At 40.2% G+C, this 13,178-nt stretch overlaps 1 long non-coding RNA gene across 1 annotated transcript; it reads left to right on the top strand.

Annotated features, from left to right (window-relative positions):
- The first annotated feature begins 7,660 nt into the window (after positions 1-7,660).
- On the top strand, positions 7,661-11,830 carry LOC117946316. Its single transcript, XR_004656998.1, has 3 exons — positions 7,661-7,673; positions 8,115-8,117; positions 11,729-11,830. It is a non-coding gene; the product is annotated as an uncharacterized LOC117946316 (long non-coding RNA).
- The last annotated feature ends 1,348 nt before the right edge of the window (positions 11,831-13,178 follow it).

Below are 13,178 nucleotides of genomic sequence, written 5' to 3'. Positions count from 1 at the left end.
GGCAGCCCTTTGGTCCAGCCTGGTTTGGCTCTGTAGCTCATGGCAGTTATATCTCTGCAAGACAATGGAGGAGAATAATGAATGTTTGACAGATGTGGGGTTGTGAGTTGGGCCTGTGTGCTTGTCTGTCATCGCTGTATCACTTTATTGTTCAAGACTTTAGGACAGAAGCCCAGGCTTGTTACAGAGATACTTGAAAGTTCCTGTGACTGACAGCCTGCTTTAAATGGTGCACTAAATAGCTCACATTATGGGGCTCATTATTGCTTCTTTTATCCATACAAATCAAGAGTCAGCATGACAATTTGTTATTACCTCCCCGACAAAGGACTTGCAGATGTACATTCACATACACACACAAACACATAAACAAATGCACGCAAAACTCTTTCTCTCAATGTGTCTTTTTACAGTAGCAGCAGGAGGCTGATATGAAAGAGCAAGTGCTCAACCCAGCCGGGAGTGATCACAACTGCTACAGAGGGAGCACAAACTGCCGGCTGCACTGCATTAACGCTACCTCTTCTCTTTTACTTCTTTGTCTCTCCCATTCAATGTTCTCTCTCATTATTACAGTCTCCACTATTTTCTCTTTTCTCTCCATCCACCTCCTTTATTCTCCCTCTCTCATTCTTGAAATCTCCTTTTCTCTCGTTCCGCTTTATCTGTCTCCTCATCTTCGTATAGAGGGCCTATAAAGATGTACAGTGTTCATTATACGGGAATGTTCCCCATGCTACATTATCATAGATCCTGACCCTGTAGCGCTGAATCACCTTGCTATTCCCAGTTTGCCCTATAAATCCCACAAATAGCAGGGTATAGGAAGGACGGGATGCTCTCCAGCTGCCATCGCCGGCACTGTGCTCTACTGTACAGTCACTTTTGTTTGAAACCTTAAGCTGGACACCTATTGGTACACGAGAGAGAGAGAGAGAGAGAGAAAGAGAAAGAAAAGAAAAATGGGACAAAAGATTTTAATAAAGCAATTAAAGATCAAGGAAAGAAAACATCTAGAAATAAAGAATACATTTTGAATTAATTATTTAGATAGATAAGACCATTTTAACAAGCATGAATTTGAGGCAGTTTATTCTGGGAAAGAAAAGAATAAAAAGCGTGTGTGTCTGTACATCATTTCCTCTCCACTTTAATGGCATTTTGCCAAACCACACTGATGTATGAGCTTCAGATCAATACACGCTCTCCATTCACTAGACTAATGCAACGGACTCATTTGTTTGACAATGTGTGCATGTGCATGTGTGAGTGTGTTTGTGTCTTTCAAACTGGTTTCCATTTCCTGGCTGTGCTGTATCTTTAACGCAGTCGTTAAAGGAGAGTGACCATTAAGCCACATAGTTTAGCATGTCACTAACTTAATTGCTTATTTCACATTCCAACATTGATTTAATTTAGCGTATGTGTGTGTGTGTGTGTGTGTGTGCGCGCAAATCCAACAGCGGACAAAAAGGGGACTTGTTGGAGGTCCACTGTCGGACTGTGCCCTTCATTTAATTTTTATAATAAACTTCATTACAATTTTCGGCTCCTAACTATCACAAAAACAGATTTATCGAGAAAACGGATTCTTTTGCAGATTACGTTTTGCAAGTAAACTCTCATTTGTCAGTTATGTTCTCAATGAAAAAAAATAAAAGGTTCAAACGGAAAAAGTACGAACAGAAATTTCCCAGTTATGATTACAAAAATGCCACATAGAAATAGAACCAGAACCTGATTTTATGAATATCTTCTTTTTTTCTTTTCTTCTTTTCTGTGCAAAATCCGCAGCCCCGTTTCCATCTAGCTCCACAGCTAGACCTGCACCTGTCTCAGTCATGGATGTATTAAGAGAGGTGTCACTTATGGCTGGCATCATTCCAGCGATGGAATCACATGATCTCAGAGATCGCTGGGAAGTAGACTTTTACATTTTTGCAAATCGTTCTGGTTAACGTTTCCGACCACACTTGAACGCAGCTTTATTTAACAGGAGAGAAAGGAAAGAGAAAAGCGTGACGTAGCGAGTGCTTTGTTGTTGCAGGAAACATTTAGCTGTTTCCAGATTCCCGGGCAGTTAAGTGCTTGGGTTTCATTTTTACCTTTGTAGTGTTTTGAAGTTCTCGTGGTAGCAATAATGACTGTTCACTGAACGAGATTCTCACGCCGCCTCGTATTATAGCTCAAGACGCACCGTCATTTTAGCAGGGGATACTTGGCAAAGACCCCAGGAAAAGCGCCATGTCTGAAAGCAACCATGGAAAGACTTCCCAATGACCTTTATTTCATGGTTACTTTTTTTTTTTTGGGGGGGTACATCAGCTTACCAGTCCAAATACTTGCATGGTCCTTGGTCAAACCATCATGTTTCAAATAATTAATAAATACAATAAAAAAAATAAAAAAAAAACATTGCACTGCTATGCAGGACCATAGGACGGTTCCTGTAGCTGTTATTATGGTTATAATGGCAGTGGATAATCATGTGTGCTATCTTATGATGCATCCGATGAATGCTGTGTCAACTTCTCTTAATGTTAAAAGGTTCCTGCCAATGCTGCTCTCCCTGCTTAAGGCTTTCCATACATGCACATGGAAGGGCAGGGAGGTGTGCCTCATGCTTTCCAAATATGCAAATAGAAGTGCGGGGAGGCCCCAGAACATAGCCGTACTGCCAAATATAAATTGCAGATGAATCAATCTATTTTGACAAAGTGGTCCTGACTGAAATGAAGCATAGCATACGTTATGGCAGGTCACAGAGTCAAGCTTGGCTATTATCTCAGCTCACAGTTGATAGTTCCTAAGCCAGCACACCAGCTGACGGCTCAGCTGATTCCCTCTTTTGATTGGATTTCAACCTAGCACGCTCTATTTAAACTGCTTTTCCCAGCCTTCATCTCTGCTCGCACTTGCAACCCACCACCACCCCAGCTTCTCCTTTTAAATTAATGTTGTCTCACTTAATCAATGTTGTGTCTCCGTCATTGATGCTGCTCTGTTCTGTACACTATGGGGATGCTGCACTGCTGCTCTCCCTGCTTAAAGCTTTCCATACAGACACATGGAAGCGCAGGGAGGCCCAAGAACAGAGCCATATAGCCAAATACAAATTGCAGAGGAATTCATCTATTTTGACAAAGTGGTCGTGACTAAAGTATGTATTTTGTAATAATTTGTCTTACTGTACGTTTTATTGTTAATCAGGGTTCTATTTTTAGATATAGGTTATTGATTGACATCTTCACACGTGACCAAAATTAGAACTGCAATAAAAACTTAGTTGGTGCGGGCATGTGACTTAAGGTACAGATGAAGAGATGAAACATGATCCTGCCTGGTATTGAGTCATACCTCAATGGTATTGAGTCATGGGTTTATAGGCTTATTACAGTTTTTGTTGACTGCTTACACGCTTGTTGCAAAATGCGGCCTGTACAATGTTAAGCGTAATTTATGCTTATGCGTAAAATCGACACATGTAGGTACGTGGAGACACGGACTGTATATTCTCTAAACAATTAGAATAAAGATCAACAAAAGTTTCCAGTTAGGTGATTATATGTATTAGTTTTAAATAATTTCTGTTGAAAGGCTGGGGAAGTTCTTTCACATGTGAGGCTCTGGAGCAGAATGTGAAAGTGTTGCCCTTCAAGCCCTTCTGTGTACGAAGGTAAATTGTGTTAAGAGGGTTGTGCATTTTACTGATTAAAACTTGGCCACACACTCCCAGGTATCTCGACCAGGCCTGAACACACATACACACACACAAACCAAATAACATTTGATGCAAAGTATTGGGATAAAAGGTTTATTAAGAATAAAATGAGGTTTTAGTTTTGAACTATTTAATATTAAAAACGTTTATACCAATTGTGTGTCTCCTGTGGGGAAAACACCTTCCATTATTCAAGTACTGTATTTAAGTACATTTTTGAGAAGTTATTTAACTGAATGCTAATTTATACTATCACATTTTAGAAGGATTTTGTTCATTCAACTGCATTTACCAGACAGCAACATATATCATTTAATAAATAACTTAAATAACTTTTTTATTACTAAGTTATTACCTTATTTTTTATATTTTCCTGATAATACTTACTGCACTTGAGTACAATTTTAAAGGTGGCATAATAGTTTTATGTTGTTGTGTTCCTACTTTTATTTTAGCTCTGTCTGCAGACTGCTTGTGTTTGATCAGGGTTCAGGGTTACAGTCGGTGATGTGGGTGAAAATGACAGGAAAGATATGAAGCAGTTAGCTGTTGATTTAATTTTATTTTTGGCTGCCTTATCAGCGACCTTGGATTTAAAAAAAAAATCCTTTGTGTGACGATTTAAATCCTTGACCTTAGAGTTGTTAAGTGCATTAAAGGTGACTACGTGTTTATGTGATAATATTGTAAGACTATTTACCGGTGTCTGATATGGGATGGTGTGTGTGTGTGTGTGTGTGTGTGTGTTTCTGTGTGTGAGAGTGTAAGAACTCCCAGTAATGTAAGTCTTACATAAGACTACACGGTGAGGCCAAAATGCTTGTGTTCCATCATTACAATGTCAGCAATACAGTTTTTAGCCCACTCAACCACATAAATGACTTAAAATCCTCTGTGCATTAAGCCTCAACACTGGGAACCCAATTTGTAACCCTTGCCCAGTAATATGCTAACTGGACTTTATTTGGGGACAGGCAGACTGTAAAATTCATACAGTATCTAAGAGAACTAATTGAACCAATTAAGAGAGTGAATATGGATTACTGTGTGACTGTGAACACACACATCCCCTCTGGAATATAGTTGGAGACCATTGCTTTCATGCGATAATGATTGTCATTGCAAATGGATGGCGGTGCAGGGTCTCAGCATGCTGCACAACAACGCTCCCAGAATTGGCTGGCTTAGCATTTACACTGATGTGTTTTCATTTCCTCGGCAGCTGATTCTAGGACTGCTATTCTGGGCAGTAATTAATTGCATGCGGGTTTAGAAAAAAAGTCAAGGATAAGTGTAAAACTGCTCCTCTACTTGTACGTACTTTCAAATCGCACACATTCACAAAGGCAGCGTTCATTTTGCACACAAACACACATTTGCTAGAGGAAACAATCACAAAATGATTATAAAACAAGAATATACACAGAAACTTAAACTTGCACAAAATAAGAGCCTTGGGTACTTCATGCTTTAAATATCTTAATCAGCAAGCCCATAAAGCATCCCAGTTTTAATTGCTCCACCATGACTATTAATTACATAACAGCCATTGCAGATACCATGCCCATATGTTTGTTAATAGGAGAGGATATATTAGGATGGTGTGTGGAATGTATTAAATACAACGTTTATTATTGATCTACAAAAGTAGAATTGCATCTCCCCTCCAGAATGTACACACAAACAGTATTTTTTTTCTTACGAGCTCTAAAAACGACATAAAACAAATGGTAGGAAACACTTCATAAGCTGAAAGAACAATGTGCGGCATTATTGTAAATAAGCTTTATGAAACAACATTACTGGAAACCAAGAGATACTTCAGCAGTATAGACAATGTACCATATTACTGTGAAACAAGGGCTGCTTCTTATGCTGCAGGAACAATGCACTGTATTGTTTTAAAACTTTCTGGAGAAACAACACAGTTGGGATGATACAAGGTTACAAAATGTAACTCATTTGATTGGCATCCAGTCAATCTCATGCATGGAAAAACCGTCCTGGCAAAGAAGAGAGGACTGAAGGCAAACTATTAACAGATACTGAGTATAGCATCTATCATTGTCATTACTGAAGAAACTGTAGTATGATCATGACATGTTTGTCCTGTTATCTCTATAGGGAAGGCTACATTATTGCATATTCATCGCTGTGTTTTGTGCTTCCAGCAGGACAAAAGCCCAAGTAATCCGTCAACAAAACTGATCCCACTAGAAAATACCCTAAAAACAATCGGTAATCTCTGTTGTACAATATGTTTGTTCGCTTTACAAAAAAAATCACAAATATAGCTGCAAATAGCATACATTGCTTTGACATATATAGATTAAATAACTTTTAAAGAACAAGAGTGACGGTTCACACCAGACAGTGGAGAGACAAAGGAGGATGAACACACCCAGGTTCCCAAGCTGGATACAGTCACAGTGCAAGGTAGACTACTCTCAGACCATTAGGTCCTCACCTGTGGTGTTTGGACCCTGAAAATGCTCACAATACTATTCACATTGTCTGTGCTACCATTATTTTGTTGAATTTGTTCATTGGGCAGATGCAGCCTGGTGCTGGGGATGTAAACATAGCAAATCTAGTTGAGCCATTGATTGAAGTCACTGATAAACACTATTGAATCTGGTTCAAAGCTGCACAAAGCCAGACCTTTATTTTTAAAATCATGGTGCCTGTAGGCTTCATCCACAGTTTGTTAAACAGCGACCTCACTATAAGGCACTTTAACATTTAACATTTTCTCTTTATGAGGAAGTTCTCTTTTGATGAGATTGCTGTTACCACAGTCCGTACTGTACTTGTTTTTTCTAACTTGCAGGCCGCGTTGACAGGTTGCTCCTGACGGACAGTTAGGTGGGACACATCTCAACAGGAGATTGGCTCTTAAGTGACAGTCCAGAATGACAGTGAGCTGCACATTGGAGCAGAAATATCCTTCCCTTCTCCCAGCTTACTTGTCACTTTTGTCTTTATTATTACTAGGAGTAGCATGCGACTGCAGTTTGCTCGCTGTCTTTACTTTTCGTTGCTCATTAGGCTTGTTAACAAAGACTATCTCTTTTGTTAGGCGCTTCCTGTTTACATAGAGCTTTTCTTGGGCAGACTGATGTACTTTTTTGTTTCTGTTTACAATAAAATGTTTGCTGCATTTCTCTCCAAGACTGTTTGACTAGACTGCGTGTTTCTTTATTTGTATAATGTCATGTCATGATTTCTCCCCTTATAGTTTTTTTTAATGAAAATGCTAAAAGGTAAGGTCCTGTCAAAAGTTTGGTGTCAGTGGCTTTATTAATTTTAATTTAAACTGATGATTAGAGTTTTTTATTTCTCACCTCACTGTTTCAGTACTTGACTGTTTTTTGGTGAAAGTAAGACTTTCTAAATCAGCTTACTTCATACGGTACTCAAACTGTTTTAAATGGGTGTAACTGTATTGTGTGTAATATTTGGGGATGTAATTTTAGAAAAAACATTGTAATCCTCTGAAAAACTAAAGTGTTAGACAATATGGTAATGACTACCTATGTCTTAATTCCATATAAACGCCCACATGCTTTTTATTCTCCTGCTGCTCACATAACATCTATTACAACTTTCCATAGCTCTAGGCCAAGCTTTTCTCTCGTCTCTTTCCTCTTTACCCTCTGTCTTCCTCTCCTTCTTATCTGTGCTCATTTCCAACTTTGCCACAGCAATCTGTTATATTTCCAAATCAAAGTAATGAAATGGATCTTCACTGAGGTGATTTTGTAGCAAGCAAAGAAGGGCTGTCATTACTGCATCACAGGGATGGGACGAAGAGGGAAATAAAAAACAGGAGAAGGAGAGACAAATCAAAGAGACTCGGCTGCCTGGCTTACTTTTATTTCAAGTTCCAGCTAGATCTATAGCAATTGCCTTCAGGAACAATCCTTCCTAGAATACTGTTACACTGTTATAAGTCATCAATCAGTGGATTGCAGGAGTTTGTTTGTCATGTAGTGTTGACATTTTGACTCCACAATGGATTTCACCCTGTGTGAATGTTGAATAGTGGTTCAAAATCGTACATTGATAGAAGCTGCTGCTCTTTGATTCTGAGGTGTTTTGGGCAAAACTGAAACGGATGGTGGATGGAAAAGATGGTCTCCGCTATTGAACTAGCAAGAAATATTTTGACATGACGTAACGTCAACCGTGTTTGGACCGTCATTTATTGGGAAGCACAACCAAGCTCTGTGAGGCTGTATTTTAGCATAGCTTTGCTTTGAGCTAAATGCTATCATAGCCGGCATGCTGACATGCTAACAAATATAATGCTAACATGCTGATGATTAGCAGGTGACATTTTACCATGTTCACCATCTTAGTTTTTTTATGTTAGCATGCTAGCACGGAACAGAAAGTACAGCTGAGGAGGCTGATGTAGGGCTGGGCAATGTGGAGAAAATCAGATATCACAATATTCTTGACCAATTACCTCATTGTCAATATTGCAACAATATTATAGGATTGAGAATTGGTGCTTTTACAAAATAGTTTACCAATGAGATTTAAGATAAATAATCATTAATATTGTTGACATATTGACTAAGTTATTAAAGGCAAATAATAGAACGGCTAGAACAGTCTGGTAAATTCAGAAAATGACAACACTTTACTGTAAAGTTAAGCCTTTAAAAACAGGAAAAGACAACATTACGATAAAATGATATCCAAAATCTAAGATGACATCTTGTATATGCATATATCAATTTCGATTTAATATTGATATATTTCCCAGCCTTAGGCTGATGGGAATTTTCCAGTATTTAGTTATAACCCAACTATTAGACAAACTGACAAACCTGTGATGCCACCTGTGAGCGTTGTTGGACCAAAGTCATTACAATTCATCCTGAGGAGGAACATGTGTGCACCAAATTATTGACCATCTATTCAATAGTTGTTTTACTCAAAAACAATGAAGGTCAACCTCATCATGGTGCTCTAAGAAAAGTGAGGGGATCACCAAACTCAGTCAGATTCATCCTCTGGAAACCATGAATGTCCATACAAAATGTTGTGCCAGTCCTTTTAGAAGATATTTTAGTGTGAACCAAAGTGGTCACCCAACCGACCAGACAAGCGACATTACCATACCTAGAGCCGTAGTTTAGCATGGCTAAAAAAAAAATACTCCACAAAACATCATAATTTACTTAGAAATGCAGGTTGCAGCTGCAAAAGCTGCCCCAATAAGTCAGTTTTTGACAGTTTTATTTTATTTCTTCTTGCATTAGTAAAAAAACAACAACAACAAGTGACTGGAAATAACAAATGGTGCCATTTAATTCATTAACTGAAATTTCTGGTGTGGGATGGAGCTTAAGCGCGCCTGTGAGCCTCTATTACTGGGGGCCGCTGCTCTGTGCTGTCGTGTCTACCTGCTTCACGGGCTTATTATAGAGACATCAGGGGAGTAACAGAGGCCGACAGAGACAAACAGGTCACCCTTACCTGGGCTGCAGGATAAACGATTTCCACTCCACCACGACTCTACCTCCCTTATTTTCTCTATCGTTCTCTTTTCATCCCTCTATTCCCCTGTACACCAAGCAAGTCCTTGTTGCAACACCATAACAGCCCGAGACCACAAAGCGGCATAAACAAACACACCGCCTCATGAACACACAAACAAGTCTGCTGACAGTCTTCTGTCTCTTTCTCTGCAGTAGGGCTGTATGCTGATGATGTACCATACAACATTCACTCATTTTGCTTGGTTGGCATTTATTAAAAATAAGAAAGTACAACCGATTCCACTCTTGTAGCACAGTGGTTCAGAGTACAACAGTTTTTTTAAGGTCTGACACCTCAGTCAGGTGGAATAAGGAGGAAGAATGTGCCTGCAGCCTGTTCCTCTTTAACTGTCATAGAAAGGGACAAATGATGTCAGACTCTGTTGCCACTGCTTCAAAGATGCACATGTCCTTTTAAAAAGCCCTGGAGCTCTGGCATTTAACATTAACACAAGACAGGTGCTGTCATGCATTCAGCTCTGTCACCAGTGAGTCCTTGTCTGAGTTTATGCATGCAATATCATCCGCTGATGTAAGATTGGATGCATACTGTATGCATGAATGCGTAGGTGTGTATCTGTGTGTGTGTGTGCGTGCGTGTGCGTGTGTGTGGGTCTGTGCTACCATGGCATAAATCATTGTAGCTGAGCAGGGGCTGTTGCTGCTCTCTCCATCTGTCTCTGTCTTCAGGGGTGAGGTATTTTACACTGATGATAGGGCAAACAGCGGGAGACGAGAAAAAGTGAGCCATGCTCGAGTCGTATGGGATGGACAAAAAAATAAATGCTGCAGTTTCGAAGGGCAGCGTGTGCATCATGTGAGCATGTGGAGAGACTTGGAAGAAGAGATGCGTCAAAGCCTTGGGTTCACTTAATCTGCATTTCTGCAGGGCCTGTTACTCACTACCTAAGATCTCCTTCTGTTATCCAGTGTACATATAATGTCTCTGCACTGGATACACATGAATGCCTCCAGCCCCCCCCCCCCCCCCCCCCCCCCCCCCCCCCCCCAAAGTCATGCCACGTGCATGACAGTGTCAACGATCCACGGCTCAGAGGCTTCATGTTAGTAGGTAAGGTAAAAGGTAAGGTACTTAAATGTCACACACACACATACATGTAGCGAAATTCATTCTCTGCGTTTAACCCATCGCTTAAGGGAGCGGTGGGCAGCCATTTACAGCGCCTGGGGACAAACTCCAGATCTGAGCCAGTGCCTTGATCAAAGGCACTGACTAGATATCCAAGTACATGTTTTTTGATGGTGGGGGTAACCGGTACCCTGGAAATCCAGAGTTCTTGTGAGAGCACAATTAAAATTTGCTCAGTAAGTCACTCTGGCATTGAGTATTGTTGCTCTTTAACTATGCCCTTGTAGCCGAGCTGCACCAATCACATCGGTGTATCTGATATAGGCGGGCCAGAGGCGAGGTTAACAGATGACGACAGTTTAATCCACCAGTTAGCTTCACTGGTAGCTAAGCATATGGGGCTCTGGATAAGTCACCCCGTGTGTTGTTGTGAGTGGTTGGATTGTTATCCAACTGCGTGCAGTGAGATGCACGCTTGGTGCCGCCCCACAAGATGGGCAATTTTCATGGCTCAGTGCCAGACCTTTAATGTCAGCTCCTTCGTCACCACCACTGCGGTCAAGATTCCATCGGGGGGTCTGGCGATGGAGTCTAATTGCCAAAGACTTTTTACATTTTATTGAGCTGTACAATAAACCCTATTTGCATATCTGCAAACGTGTCTCACTGATTGAATTAACTTTAGATATGGTAGATATGGTATGTAGTTTTAAGGTTAAGGTTTTAGTACATATAAGATATGGGCACCAGGGGTCCGTTCCAGGAAGAAGGTTTAACAAACTCTGAATCTAACCCTGATCTCTACGTGTATTTACCCTGAGATGACTTTTCGGTTCCAGAACAGCTGATTAGAGTTGGTTCAATCAACTCGGAGTAGGTTGGCTCGGAGTTAAGAGCGTGCACCATCAGAATAAAAAGGCAGCATGAATGGAGCTATGATAATACGTTTCACCATGGCAACAAATCACAAACAAATTGGTGGGTGAAAACACTCATGCGCTCATACGCCGAGTTCGACATATTTTCCGTTAAAAAAGAAACACAGCGGCTGCTGCAAAAGGGAGAGAATTTGAGTGGGAGAAAATTACTGTTAGAGTTAATGCGTAAGTTCCAACATGGTGTATTAATTTCATATTTAATCATAAGTATAACATTATATTTAGGTACAATTCTGCGGGCAAAAAAGTTCTAGGCCTACGAATCCCATTCTGAGGCTGCAGCACCATCATTAACAGAATTAGAATTCATAATCTTTTATTTCAAGGGGTTTTACACATACATTTTTTATTGCAAAGCGAGTCACACTCTTCAGTGCTTTGCTACAGTGGCTTTATTAATATGCTCCTCACCACCAATGTTGCAAAGAAACGTATGTTTGCAAAAAACGTAATGCGACACAAATTATCTGCTGGGATGTAAGAGCATGTCCTCAATGGGTGACGTAACTGGCATGAGGACTGATAAGGTTATGTAGGCTACATGACTGATAGACTATAAAAAAAACGATACCGCTCAATTAGGTAGTTATCTGGAAATGAAAATACATCTATATAGTCTATTTTATCTCCAGAGGTATAACTCCCTGCGACGTAATACAGCTTTTTCATCAACGGGATTCAAGAAAAGGAAATGACCTTAGAGAATAAAACGTTTTATAATCCGCCTGACAGTTAGTAAACCAACACTTTTGCTAAAATGCGTCTGATACAGACTGAATGAATGAATGAGGAAATGACAGCGCGCTGTGTCAGAGGGAGGAGAGAGAGAAACTCAAGGTTTATTGAAGAAAACCTGCTCCCGACCAGGGTAGGTTCACAGGCTCAGTTACCATAGCAACTGACTCTGAGATTCACAATCTGTTTAGCCATTTCCAGATGTCCGCTGCTACCTCGGTGGGGAGTAAAACAGACTCCAAGCTTTTTGCTGGCTGATTCGGCCAACGCTGTTTTGTTAACTCACAGCAAAGACGGATTATTTCCGGTTCAAAAAGCACTCTAGTGGAGTGTGGAGGGGCAGTTCAAGCATGCACAGATGCTTAACATGATCATGCCCCGTTTAAGGTGTATACATGCAGCAATACAACAATTACTGAAGGAGTTTTTTGGGTCTGTTAACCGAATTATGAAAACTCAGATTTTAACATGGGTAAGGTGTTTACATGGCGTAAGAGAAATCGGGGTATTGCCTTAATCTAAATATAATCAGTTTTTATTTTAGTTTATTTTTATTAATTTTTTTAATAGGATGTAAACGCATTGAATTAAAAAGAGAATGTACAAATAACTTGCTTGCAGATAGTCTGCGCATCATACAGCTTTGACAGCAGCACCGCTGGACACTTAGAAACCACAAGAAACTGAGAGAGCTTAGTGGAAAAACAATTCAATAGCTGGAAGAGGTTTTGAGCCCGCATTTATAACTTGTGTTGCATGCCTCATCCCTCCTATCAATTTGGATTACAGAGTTTCGAAGAGACTGAACGACAAAGACAGACACAAGGAGAGAGTGCTGGCGTATATGGGTCTTCCATTGAAGGAGAGGTGGTTATGCTTGGTTGCCTTGGTTGTTAAGGCAGAGGGAGCAAAATCTCTCCTGACAGACAACCAGTAGACTTGCCACATAGCAAGATTTGGTTCTGGGTTCTGAGATTAGCTCAAGCATGGCAATCTCTCCTTGGAAGCAGTCTGGAGGGCTTAAAGAGGCAGCCACGGAGCAGCAACACAACTGTGGAATGAAAAGAGCCATGCCAGGATTTTTTGTGCACAACTACAGATTTGGCAACTGAATACTGTATAGTAACAATGTAGTATTTTTG

This window comes from Etheostoma cragini, chromosome 6 (assembly GCF_013103735.1).
Source record: "Etheostoma cragini isolate CJK2018 chromosome 6, CSU_Ecrag_1.0, whole genome shotgun sequence".
Taxonomy (NCBI): Eukaryota; Metazoa; Chordata; class Actinopteri; order Perciformes; family Percidae; genus Etheostoma; species Etheostoma cragini.
The sequence above is the reverse complement of the archived record's forward strand: the minus strand, read 5'-3'. Positions and strand labels throughout refer to the sequence as shown.